The sequence below is a fragment of the Oryza glaberrima genome, chromosome 12 (assembly GCF_000147395.1).
Source record: "Oryza glaberrima chromosome 12, OglaRS2, whole genome shotgun sequence".
Lineage (NCBI taxonomy): Eukaryota > Viridiplantae > Streptophyta > Magnoliopsida > Poales > Poaceae > Oryza > Oryza glaberrima.
The window spans coordinates 24,912,640-24,926,712 of record NC_068337.1 but is presented as its reverse complement, the minus strand read 5'-3'; the positions used below and the strand labels follow the sequence as shown (position 1 = coordinate 24,926,712).

The 14,073-nt window shown below is 42.5% G+C and overlaps 1 pseudogene; it reads left to right on the top strand.

The window, feature by feature from the left end:
- Positions 1 to 9,180: 9,180 nt before the first annotated feature.
- Positions 9,181 to 10,925, top strand: LOC127758103 (premnaspirodiene oxygenase-like; annotated as a pseudogene).
- Positions 10,926 to 14,073: the final 3,148 nt, after the last annotated feature.

The following is a 14,073-nucleotide window of genomic DNA, read 5'->3' as shown; positions in this document are numbered from 1 at the left end:
AGATGCGGCGGCGGCGGAGGAGGCGGAGGCGGTGGCGAGGACGACGAGCTCGAGGCGACGGCGAGATACGGCAGCGTCGGCGCGAGGATTTGCCCTAGGCAGTGGCGGCGAAGGAGAGAGGCCGAGAGAGATCGATCGGCCGAAAACGTTAAGTATTGGTGGAGAAGACGAGGGCGCACCGGGAAAATATATACCCCCGGATCTTTATTCCCGGTTGATGAGAGCAACCGGGACTAAGATATCTTTAGTCCCGGTTGCTCTCATCAACCGGGAGTAAAGATCTTTTCCCGCTATTTCCAAGTTCTTTTTAAACCCGGTTAGGGTTAAGAACCGGGACTAAAGATTATAGCACTGCATATTATTTTCACTTACATATGTGTTTCTAAAATAGAAGTTAATGCATTAACATTATTTAAAGTACAAAGATTAATGACAATTACTTCGAAAAATTATTTTTGTCTGTAATAAATTAAGTGGATAAATCGTAATAAGCAAATATATGACTTAAAATTAATAAAAATTCCAATAATCATATATACTTAGCATATGAATGATATTATTAAATTGGTAAAAACTCTAATTAAGATATGTATGTACATACTGCATGATTTAAAATTAATAAAAATTGTAATCATCATATATACTTAGCGTAGGAATTATATTAAATTAAATGTTAAAAACTCTAATTAACATATGTAAATGCCACATGCATGATTTAAACCTTTTAAAAATTCGAATAGTCATATATAAGTAGCATATGAAAGATAGTAAATTAAATTGTGAAAAACTCTAATTAACATCAATAAATGCCACATGAATGATTTAATACTTTTAAAAATTCTCTAGTCAATTATAATTAGCATATGAATGATAGTCAATTAAATGTAGCATATGAATGATAGTAAATTATGCCATACATCAATTGATTTATATGGATAATCAATACATCCAAAATAGTTTACATCGTGTACACAATAATTATGGCATTACATCGGCGGTGACGGTTGACCGCACGTACTTTCTCCTCACTATTGTTCCCTCCTTGTAATCGCTGCGTGAGTAAGGGGTGTCTTCATTTGATAGGAGGATGCTAGGGTCAATCGTCACCGTGAAAGGGGGTTGCCCATCCAACTGATCGTAATCCTCGTCAGTCTTGTCCTCAACTCCGACGATTTTTCTTTTGCTTGGGAGAACTACTTGACGCTTAGGCTCGTCAGGCCCTCTGCCCTTCTTTTCTTTGCTAGACATGTCCTTCACGAAAAAGACTTGCGTTACATCATTGGCAAGGACAAAAGGTTCGTCCGAGTATCCAACCTTGTTAAGGTCAACAGTTGTCATACCACTGTCATCAATCATTACGCCTCCACCAGTCAACCTAACCGATTGGCACCGGAACAGAGGAACCTTGAGAGGACCATAGTCAAGTTCCCATATATCCTCGATGGCACTGTAATACGTGGCAGTTGTTCCATCGTGTCCCATGGCATCGACACGAACAACGCTGTTTTGGTTCGTGCTCTTCATGTCTTGGGCTCTCGTGTAGAATGTGTACCCATTGATCTCATATCCCTGGAATGTCGCGATCGACCCAAACGGTCCCCTCGCCAGGAAGGCAAGTTGTTGGTTGATCGACTCGTTACCCATGAGATGTTGTCGTAGCCACGTGGGGAAAGTATCAATGTGATGCCGTGTAATCCATGCATCGGACTTACCGATGTTCCTGGCGCGAACTAGAGCCAAGTGCTCCTCGATGTAAGGAGCTACCAATGAAGAGTGTTGCAGAACAGTGAAATGGGCTTTACGGAATAAATTGTTGTCTACCGTCATTATTGCTTTTCTTCCGAGAGTTCCCTTTCCCCGTAGTCTCCCTTCATGGCGTGATTCAGGTACCCCGATTGGGCGAAGGTCTTCGATAAATTCTACGCAAAATTCGATGACCTCCTCTGTTCCATAACCCTTGGCGATGCTTGCCTCTGGACGAGCACGGTTACGAACATACTTCTTCAGAATGCCCATGTACCTCTTGAAAGGAAACATGTTGTGTAGGTACACAGGCCCGAGAATACGGATCTCTTTCACAAGGTGACAAAGCAGATGCGTCATTATATTGAAAAATGAAGGTGGAAATATCAACTCAAAACTAACGAGACATTGCACCACTTCATTCTAAAGGGCTTCTAATCTATCCGGATCGATGACCTTCTGCGAAATTGCGTTCATGAATGCACATAGCTTTGTTATTGTTGCCCGGACATTGTCTGGAAGGATACCCCTTATTACAACTGGTAGCAGTTGTGTCATCAACACGTGATAGTCATGAGACTTTAGGTTTGTGAACTTCTTCTCCTTCGTGCTTATTATTCGTTTGATATTCGTGGAGTATCCAGATGGTACCTTTATGCTCTCCAAGCATTCAAACATACTTTCCTTCTCTGCCTTGCTAAGAGTGTAGCTGGCTGGACTCAAGTAATGGCTTCCTTTCTCCTTTGGTTCCGGGTGAAGGTCGCCGCGTTGTTCCATATGCTTCAGATCATTACGTGCTTCCAGTGTATCTTTCGACTTTCCGTATACACCTAGGAAGCCAAGAAGGTTTACGCAAAGGTTCTTAGTGAGGTGCATCACGTCGATTGCGTGGCGTACGTCCAAGAATTCCCAATATGGTAACTCCCAAAATATAGAGTTCTTTTTCCACATCGCCGCGTGACCATCTTCGCTCTCTATAGGCTGGCTTCCAGGCCCCTTTCCGAACACTACTTTAAGATCTTTAACCATAGCAAACACTGTTTTCCCGCTGCGATGTTTAGGCTTCGTACGGTGGTCGGCCTTATGTTCGAAGTGCTTGCCTTTCTTCCGTACCGGGTGGTTTGCTGCAAGGAATCGACGATGACCCATGTATACAACCTTCCTACAATGCTTAAGATACGTACTTTCTGTTTCATCCATACAGTGAGTGCAAGCCTTGTACCCCTTGTTGGACTGTCCGGATAGGTTGCTAAGTGCAGGCCAATCGTTGATGGTTACGAACAGCAGCGCTCGTAGGTTAAACTCCTCCTGTTTGTCCTCGTCCCACACGGGGACACCTTCCTTCTTCCACAACTGTTTAAGATCTTCGACCAGTGTTCTTAGGTACACATCGATGTCGTTACCAGGTTGCTTGGGGCCTTGAATAATAATCGGCATCATTATGTACTTCCTCTTCATGCATAGCCAGGGGGGAGGTTGTAGATACACATCGTAACGGGCCAAGTGCTATGGCCGCTGCTCATCTCTCCAAAAGGATTCATGCCATCCGTACTCAAACCAAACCGTATGTTTCGTGCGTCCTTTCCAAATTCTTTAAATTTTCTGTCGATGTTTCGCCACTGCGAACCATCGGCGGGGTGTCTCAGCATCCCGCCCTATTGATGCTCTTTAGCGTGCCATCGCAACATTCTAGCATTCCCCTTGTTCCTGAACAAACGCCTTAGCCCTGGTATTATAGGGAAATACCACATCACCTTAGCAGGAATTCTCTTCTTTGTTAGCTGCCCGTCAACTTCTCCTAGATCGTCTCGTCTAATCTTGTATCGTAGTGCTTTGCAAACAGGGCATGCTTCTAGGTTCTCATACTCCTCACCGCGATATAGGATACAATCGTTCGGACATGCGTGAATCTTATGAACTTCCAGTCCTAACGGGCAGACTATCTTCTTAGCCTCGTACGTTGTCTCGGGCAATTTGTTTCCCCCCGGAAGAATGTTCTTGACGAGTTTCAATAAATCGCCAAATGCCTTGTCACTAACCCCATTTTTTGCCTTCCATTGCAAGAACTCCAGAGTGGTATCCAACTTTTTGTGCCCCTGCTCGCAACCTGGGTACAACGAAGTTCTGTGGTCCTCCAACATCTTGTCCAATTTATGGGCCTCCTTTTCACTTTCGCAGTCCTCCCTGGCGTCCTGCAACATCTGACCAAGATCATCCGCAACGTCGTTACCATCAGCAGCTATTTCCTCCTCGCCCGTTTGATTTTCTTCAAATCCAACATACTGAGCAAAGTCCGGAATATTGTCGTCTTCCACTTCATCTTCTTCCATTTCAACACCTTGCTCTCTGTGGGATGTCCAACAATTATAGCTTGGCATGAACCCCGACTCAAACAAGTGGAAATGAATAGTCCTAAATGCAGAATACTCCTTCTGATTCTTACAATTATTGCATGGACAACAAATAAAACCCCTTTGCCTGTTAGCTTCGGCCACTCTTAAAAAATAGTGCACGCCGCCAATAAACTCTTTGGACCGCCGGTCAGCGTACATCCATTGCCGATCCATCTACATGAGTCAAAAAAAACCGTACACAAATAATTATTCTTACAATAATGACAGTCATACAATAAGATATCTTTATTCATACAAAAATCATAAAATATTACACCAAATAATTCTTAAAAACTATTTGTAAAGTTTTAAACTAATTTTAATGTGTTTTACTTCTTTTAATTTTCATTTTAGTTTGTTTTCTATTATTTAAGATTAACTTTCACTAGAGTTTTCCTTCTCAACTATTTTATAAAACCTTGTTTAGCAAATGAACTAAATTTCTATATATTCTTTCTTCCCCACACACATTTTCTCTCTCATCAACTTACAACTAAATTTTGGAGACAAAAAAAGTGTGCAAAACATTAGGTGCAAATGTAGTATGACAAAAAAAAAACATTGGAGGATGAAGTTGCAAACCTTTTAGGCACCTCCGATTTGCATGTAATCACCAAAATAAATTCAATAGAAATTTTGGCATGACCTCCCCTCTTTTTTGAAGAAATTTTGAAGCTTGCTCGGGCAGCTGGAGGAGGAAGAAGACATATATATAGGGGTGGGACTTTAGTCCCGGTTGGTAGCACCAACCGGGGCTAAAGATCACCAGGATCTTTAGCCCTTTAGTCCCGGTTGGTAACCGGGACTAAAGATCAAATATGCCCGTTACCCTTTTGAACCGGGACTAAAGATTATCTTTAGCCTCGGTTTTTATTGCATCCGGGACTATTGTGGAAATCGGCCGACCGACGAAAGATGGTTTCTCCACCAGTGATATTAGCGACTATTGTATATCTCCCCAAAGGTACCTATCATTAATTGTCTTAGAAAAGGGAATCGATCCTCCTACATGTGATATTGACATATAATGGTAACACTAGTCTCTGCCCAACAGGAGTAGGACTATTACCAGTAATCAGGGATCCCGAACATGTATAAAAATCACTTGCTCTCTTGAAAACTTCATTTGCATTCTTATATATATCAACCAATCCCTACATCCTCCAAACACATCATATATGTATGGATTTTGTGATCGGGGTATATCCCTTGAATTTTTTTAGATCTTTTTAATAAATAATTTTAATAATAGACCTTCCAGGAACTTATTTTCGAAAATGAACATTTTCGCTATGCCATTGGAACCGACGTGGCCAAAGTACGCAGCCACACCACCGGTCTTGGCGTGGCAATTGGGTGCAATTAAAAAAAAGAATTCCTCTGCCCATCGCTCTAATCATATATTCGTGCCTGTTGAGTGCAAATGTTCTACAAATGTTAATTTGATCTATTGTTATCTTCACCAATTTAATCAAACGGTTGAAAATGTTGTTTGTAAAAACTTAGCAAGAATTTCTTGAAGTACTTACAGCATTGCTCTATCTAATAATGTCAAATGGTCTTCTAGACTTTTGGTTTTCCATCACAATTGCGCACATGCTTTTATCTCAAATCAAGTGGGGTAATAAACAAAGCTAATAATTAGTGGTCACTTTCATTTTCCTACCTCACGTAATAAATTTGCACACGCATATATATACTGTATATGTTCATGGGGGTAAAACATTATTGTCTCTTGAGACGAATGTGTAACCACGTGCGTACCATGCACAAATGCAAGAGAATACTTAATAATCGATGTTAGCAGTAATTAACTACTCCCTCCGTTTCAAAATGTTTCATACCGTTGACTTTTTAGTACATATTTGACCGTTCGTCTTATTAAAAAATTGTGAAATATGTAAAACTATATGTGTACATGAAAGTATATTTTACAATGAATCAAATGATACGAAAAGAATAAATAAATACTTATATTTTTTGAATAAGACGAATGGTCAAACACGTATTTAAAAAGTCAACGGTGTCAAATATTTTGAAACGGAGGAAGTATATACACAGGAAGATATATGGGCTGACCAGGCCTAAAGTTTATCAATGACTGTATATATAATGAAGTCATTTAATTCAATTAGCCTTTTCTTGACAAGTAACGCGACAATTTTGTATGTCAGATGGACACATTGTACTTTCGTCCGACCTTACGACCTTACTTTGTGTCATGGCCTACGTAAAGGTCTACGTATTTTTTTATGGATATCCTAGTTAAGTCATCAATGTTCAACTACTAAAAAATCAATTTTACAGTTGGACAAAACAACTTTTCGCGTACGGCCAGTCCAAACGCTTCACAGGCGGGTGGACTGACCGCCTGTGGAAACCAATTTTCGTAGGCAGATTCCTAAAGAGGTCCGCCTATGAAAATATTTACATACCAAAAATACTCGGGAACTTCAAAATTCTCCGTGTACGAGCAGATTCAAAAGCCTCCAATCCATTCAACAAATTTACCAAATCCTCAAATACATTCAACAAAATTCATCACAAATCAACACAAACAACAAAATATTCATGGCCATCGCTGCTCACTCCTGAGAGCCCCAACACACCGCTGCTAGTTGAAGCCACCGCCACTCACGAGAACGAGGACGACCAGCAGGGGAACCACGCTCCCGAGGATGGCCCGAGGTCAGCCGGCGGCAGATCCCCCAAGGGCACCCAACGGCGGATCCGCTTGCCCGACACGTGCCCGAGGCCACCTGACGGTAGATCTAGGCACCGTCGTCATTATCGTCACGGCCGGTGGCAGATCCGCACGCCCGAGGCCCAGCAGCAGATCCATGCGCCCGAGGCCGCTCGACGGCGGATCCAGGCGCCGTTCCCGTCGTCGTCGTGGCCGTCATTGGCATAGCGGCCGGCGGTAGACCGAGGCGCTGACACCGCCGTCATCGCGGCTGGCGGTGGATCCATGCGCCCCGGGCCCGGCCGGATCTATGAGTAGGGAGGGAGGGAGTCGCCGCCTCCGCGCCACCACTTTCGCTTCCTTCACCGTCGTCGCGTCTGCGCCGCCACTGTCACTCCCCCTCCTACGGCCGGATCTAGGAGCGGAGAGGTAGGGAGGGGGAGCCGCCTCCACGCTGCCGCCACCACCCTCTCCTCCTCTAGTCGGATCTGGGAGGGAGGGAGGGGAGGGAAGGGCGCGTGTCGTTGCTCTAAGATGGAGAGTGAGGTGAGGGAGAGGGAAGGAGTGGGAGGGGAGACCAGATGAGGTGAGGGAGAGATTAGACTTGGTGAAAATGGGGATAGGTGGTGATTTTATAAGTTATAACCTTTTCGCATGTAGACATCTTAAGGTTTCACCTACGAAAATCAATTTTTATAAACGGACCATTTAAGAGATCCGCCAGCAAAAATAAGGGGATTTTCGTAAGCAGATCTCTTAAGAGGTCCTCGTGTAAAAGTCGATTTTCGCACGCGGCACTAGATTTATGGTATCTTTAGCTATTTTTACAAACGGTGATTTTATTATCCGCCTGGGAAATCGTGACGTTGGGAAAAATCTTTTTTTAAGTAGTGAGAGGATATTGCTCGTTTTTGCACGCTATCTAAACCGTTACTAAAATACTTAGTAAGATACAACAATATGTGATATGCCAAAAAACACGCAAATTCAAATTCCACCTTCACGAGACTATACTTGTATTTTTTCAACTAATCTAAAGTTTGAACATTAATATATTCATATTTAGATATAATTTGTACATATATGGCATTATTTATTGTTATGTAAATCTGTAAATTAATAGTGTAAAGTTGTAAATTAAAAGTTGTCAAAAAGAACAGAGATAATTGAAGTGGTGCCATCTTTCTCTCTCTCCCAACTACATCAGTTGGAATATGCCTCCAGAAGTTGCATCAAAAGAGTTGTGACCATGGACAAAACTCTCAAAATCTCCTAATTACAAAAGACATTGACCTCTTCATGCATGCTCATTTAAACTGAACGCAACATGCCCCCATGCTAAGGTAGCCATATATACTAGAACAATATGTTGATCGCTCTTGCACGTGGATAAACATATAGTACTAAAAAAAGTGAGTTCATTTATTTACACAAAAACACAATATGAAGATAAATAAGGAATTGGGAGATGTCAAAATTAATGATACGTACCAGCTTTAAGGAATTAATTAACTTGTTCGATTCCCGGCCCCTCAATAGTTTTAGAGATAATTTAATTTTGTTACAACAGATAATTTTATTGACCTAGGTTTTGGGGAAAATTTAGCCAAACTGATGCAAAGTTGCAAACAACAAAACGTGCGAAGTTCGAAAACAGGTAAAACTAGACATCGTTGGGGTTACCTATTTTCCATCACCGGTTTGCTACGCCACAACCAAAAAAAAGATGACCATAAATTAATGTGCCATGACATGGCCTATCAAAGAAAGTATTATAAACTCTTGAGTGCGTGTGTTTTTCTCTCTTAGGTATCTAATTAAATAGTTAACAAGATAATTGAAGCTAACAACATGGTATACCATATATAGGCATGTAGAGACAGATGTAAGGACAAAATTAAAGCACCTCGTTTGCACCTAATCCGGGGCCAAATGCAAGGGAGCATCATTGAAACACTGATCGGTCGAAGAAGCTTACTTGGTACCGACCGTACGCAATGCTTAAAAAATGAATCATGCATCATATGCATGTGCTTGACTGACCTGCTGGCTAGCTGCAAATTGCTGTTTAATATGCCATGGCTAGCAGCTTAGCAAATTCGATCGGTAATTGGTCGATTAAGATAGGAGTATATAATAAGTGATGATGTGGAGGTACGTGGGGGCAGCGCCCCTAGCTCCCTATAAAAGGGCTCCAATGCATCACCTAATTAGTACTCCAGAAAATCAAGAAGCGATCGAGCAAACTAAGGAATGAGCATTAAGCTAGCTAAGGTAATCAAAGCCATTCTACTTAGCTAATAGTATAGGATATACTCCACTATATAGCTAGGAGCACTGGATATATAGACGAGCTGAGCCATGGCGTGGTTGGATGATGTGCTGAGCTTGTGCAATAATAATACTCGTATGTGCAATGCCCTTGTCCTCTCTGTGGTGGTCGTCTCCTTCCTCCAGCTCTTGAAACATGTGCTCCTGACGCCGTCGCGCCTCCCGCTCCCGCCGGGCCCGCGCAACCTCCCCGTCGTCGGGAGCGCGCACCGGCTTGTCAACACGCTGGCGCACCGCGTGCTGAGGGACCTGGCCGATGTGCACGGCCCGCTCATGCACCTCCGCGTCGGCCAGGTGCCGGTGGTCGTCGTCACCTCCAAGGAGCTCGCCCGGGACATTCTCAAGACCCACGACGCCAACTTCGCACGCGGCCCAAGCTCGTCGCCGGCGGCATCGTCGCCTACGACTGGACGGACATCCTCTTCTCCCCCTCCGGCGACTACTGGCGCAAGCTCCGCAGGCTGTGCATCCAGGAGATCCTCAGCGCCAAGCGCATCCTCTCCTTCGAGCACGTCCGGGAGGACGAGGTGCGGATGCTCGCCGACGAGATCCGCGCCGTCGGTCCATCTGTGGCCGTCGACCTCAGCGCCAGGCTACACCGGATAACCAACACCATCGTGTCCAGGGCGGCGTTCGGCAACAAGAGGAGTAACGCCGCCGACTTCCTCGTGGCCATCAAGCAGAGCGTCATCATGGCGTCGGGGTTCTACGTGCCGGACCTCTTCCCGAGGTTCAGCGTGCTCCTCTGCTGGCTCACCGGCATGCGACGTACGCTGCACGGCATCCGCGACACCATTGATAGCATCCTCGAGGAGATCATCAGTGAGAAGGAAGAGGCCAAGCAGCAGCAGGATAATAATCTGGTGGACGTCCTGCTCAGCCTCAAGGACAAGGGGGACTTTGGCTTCCCCATCACACGCGACACCATCAAGGCCATCGTGCTGGTTACTACTTTCTCTTCTCTCTTGTTTCATATTAGTACTATATAGGATCGATGTTTTGGGTTTTGAATAGATTCGTGTATGAATCGCTCTCGCTTCATATACGTGCTCTATATATTCATTAACAAAATTACCCTTCAATTCACTTTCTTTAGCTCCTCGTACCTATATATGCATGTATATATATCGTTAATGTATAATCCATATCAGGACATATTTGCTGGTGGATCCGGCACATCCGCTAATGTCATGGAGTGGGCCATGTCAGAGCTGATGATAACACTAGGGTGATGAACAAGGTGCAGGCAGAGATCAGGGATGCGTTTCATGGGAAGCAAAGCATCGGTGAGGCTGATCTTCGGGCTCGTGACCTCAAATACCTTAAGCTAGTGATGAAGGAGACGCTGAGGCTGCACCCTCCAGCTCCCCTGTTGGTGCCACGAGAAAGCATTGATGCATGCGAGATCAATGGATACATGATCCCAGCGAAGGCGAGTCATAGTGAACTCATGGGCCATCTCGAGAGACCCGAGGTACTAGGAGGATGCGGAGGAGTTCAAGCCAGAGAGGTTTGCCGAGGGTGGCATCGACTTCTATGGTAGCAACTATGAGTACACGCCATTCGGGTCAGAATGGAGGATGTGTCCAGGGTACAACTACGGGTTGGCCAGCATGGAGCTCACGCTAGCGCAACTGCTTCACTCCTTCGACTGGAGCATGCCGGATGGAGCCACCGAAGTTGACATGACTAAGGCTCCCGGACTAGGTGTTCGTAGGAAGACACCGCTGCTTCTGTGCGCCGCCCCCTATGTTGCCAGCCCTATATATGCCTAGCTAGCTACTAGTTCATGGTGCCACCATCGTCCATCCATCCTTATAATTATACTATATGAAATATACAATAAATATATCTTAGCCAAAAGTGATGGTATAAGGTTATATGTATATCTTTGGTTGATGCAGAGTCTGAAGTTTACACTATTAGTATTGTCTAAAAGAAACAATAATTTAATGTTCCATGAATACCAATCAAAAGTCTTAATTTGGTTGGAATTATGTAATATAAATGTGACTTGGTGGAAATTAATAACATATTGTGAAGAAGCTACTCTAGCTAGCTAGTGCGTGGGAGATGTTTTTTTCCCCTTGAGGGGACATCCTTTCGTTATGTGCATATCGTATAAAAAGCCATTACAAAATTTAGTATGACTTATATAATTGTATATTGTATAGTACTAGAGTTGGAGAGGAGGAAAGAAGAGAAATTTAACTGTGAATTACCTATTCTATTTAGAGTTAAATTTTTTATTTTTATTTCTTTCTTATTATCTTTACCTATTATAAAAATTGAAGATGATTTCGTACTCACTTAATTTTCATCCATCATCCGAGTTAAACACGCATAAAACCCGGATCGGATCGGATAAAAACATCTATCGGCGAACCGGATCGGAAAAATGACCCAGACTATATCTTTACCTATATATTATAAAAGTTTAAGATGTTTTTGCCGGTATTTTGGTACGTCATCCGTATTTGAGTAGGTTTTAATTTTTTCGGTTTTAATCTCTACTACTTTAAATCCATAATTTTAGAAAGGGTGAAAAAAATCATGCGGGAAAAGAAAACGCATAGTAATAAAACGCGAAAGAAAAACAACGGAAAAAAAGTCCGATCCGGACTGGAAATGGGAAAAAAAAGTGGTGGAAAAAAGCTGGAAAAAAACATAAAAAGCCGACTGCACAAAAATATAGAAGTCGCCGATCGTAAAAAAAAAATAAAGAAAGTCACTTGAAAAAAGAAACTGCCGTCCTAAAAAACGGTGAAGAAAATAGCCCGTAAAAATTACCAGAGAAAAAAACACATTATAAAACAGAAAAAAAAAGAAGTCCTTCTCTTTTATCCGCCTTTTTTTCTTTTTTTCGCTTTTCTTTTTTTTTCCATCTTTTTTTCATCTCTATATTTTATTCGTAATTTTTGTGACGAGAAAGGGTTTGCGCACATTGTGAGGATTTTTTTTATCTGACCGGTTTTTTCATTGTCGGGCCGAACCCTAGCACCACCGCCACATCGATCGGCCTTCTCATGCTTTCCCTCCTCCAATTGATTGAAAAATCAATTCTCCACTACTCCATCATCATTTTCCCTATATTTTTCTTTCAGTTCCGCTTTAATTTACTGGATTCAATCTCTATATTTAGAAGTCACCATTTATATCCTACAGTTTTATTGATTCGCTGCGATTTTGATAAAAACGGAAAGAAAAGATCGAGTGAATAAGAGCACTCAACCAATTTTGGGAGATTGAGAAAGATTCGATTGGATTTGATGGGGAGTATCGGTTCTGGCATCGTACTACACGGTACTGTCTTCGAGGTTAAAGACGGCAATCGACTATACGAGCTAGGCTTATAGCTCTACTTGTGGGCTAGGTTAAAGAGAAGTAGGTCAAGTAGAGAGAAGTAGCGGGCTGGGTCGAGACTGAAAAGGAAGGAAGAAAATAAGTTTTTGTCCAAAACCAAAAAGGACAATGTACAGTAATCCAAAAATATTTTTACCTGTTGCAACACATGGGCGTTTTTTCTAATATTATGCAAAAATCAAGGACACATGCATGTGTGCGTGGGATTCGAACTAAGGGATACATGCTCATGTGTCGTCTCAGCTTCTCATGTGTCATTGCAATTTTCTGATTTTCGCATGCTCATCAAGGGTCTAGTTGGGGAAAATTTGTACTTCTTTTGGGAACGCAGCGAAAGAATTCTATGCCCGCATCAGGGTAGAATATGGCTCGAACGGAGGGGGCTGCAGCAAGCGCTTTACTGGCATATCAAGGCAAAGCGTCGTCCAAGTCTGACTCAATAAAGTAATGCGTTGTGCATGCATGATAACGCGGTTATCCGAGTCCGACTCGATAAAGCATTGTATGTACACGAGAACGCAACTTGGTGCGTCTAGGACACGTTTTTTCTCATCCTCATCGCTTCCCACGCAAAACCACCGTACTCAGTCAATGTATACCATTATTATAATTTGAGTCTGCTATGAGCTAACAATCTAACAGTAAAAGTCATTATAATTGGAATATGTAATTTATTTTTACCCATTGCAACGCACAGGTATCTTTGCTAGTATAAGTTTAATTTGAATGTGCATTTTTTGAAGTGACATACCATATTGATTTATCTTACAAAAATTGTTTTAGTTTTTTCTATGATTTTTTAAACAACATGCAAAAACGGGGATAATTAATTATTTGCTACTCTTACGAATGGTGCTAAATGATTTGCCACTGTACCCACATGTCATATATACACATGAGAGCCTACATGTTATAGACAGCGAGTGACAAATAATTAATTGCTACATCTTAAAAGTGACCAAAAGTTAAATATCCCCAGAAAATGAAGAGACATCCCTCGAGGGATGAATAGACTTTTCCCCTGTTGTGTGTATCTGCTAAAATCGATTTGAGCTTGAGGTTGGAAAGAAAAGTTTACAGGTCGGCAGTACATACGTAAGGTCCTATAAGAGAGAGACTGGGCCTTATGGAAAACATCCACATGTACGTAAAGTAAGTAACCCTCTTCCCTTAATTTATGCGTTCAATTAGTTATTACTTAAAAAAATATTCGTACGTTGTAACGAGTAAAAATATTTTTTCAGTGGTACAACCACTATTAGGACTGAGTATTGAAACGTTAGGATCACTATATATTATATTATAATTGAAAAAGTTAATAAAAATTGTTCCTTAGTTTGGACTGAAAGCCCGTTCTTCTCTTCCTTTTTAGTCCCAATCCAGTCCGTTACCTCTCTCTGCTTCACCTGATTCTCTTCAATCCAACCCAAACTCCACCTGATTCTCTTCAATCCAACCCAAACTCTTTTCGATCCAACTCACAAGTGAAGCTACAGTCCAAGCTCGCGTAGCCGACTGGACTGGGTGGCGTGCGGCTTTGTGGGTGCGAACCGCCTCGTC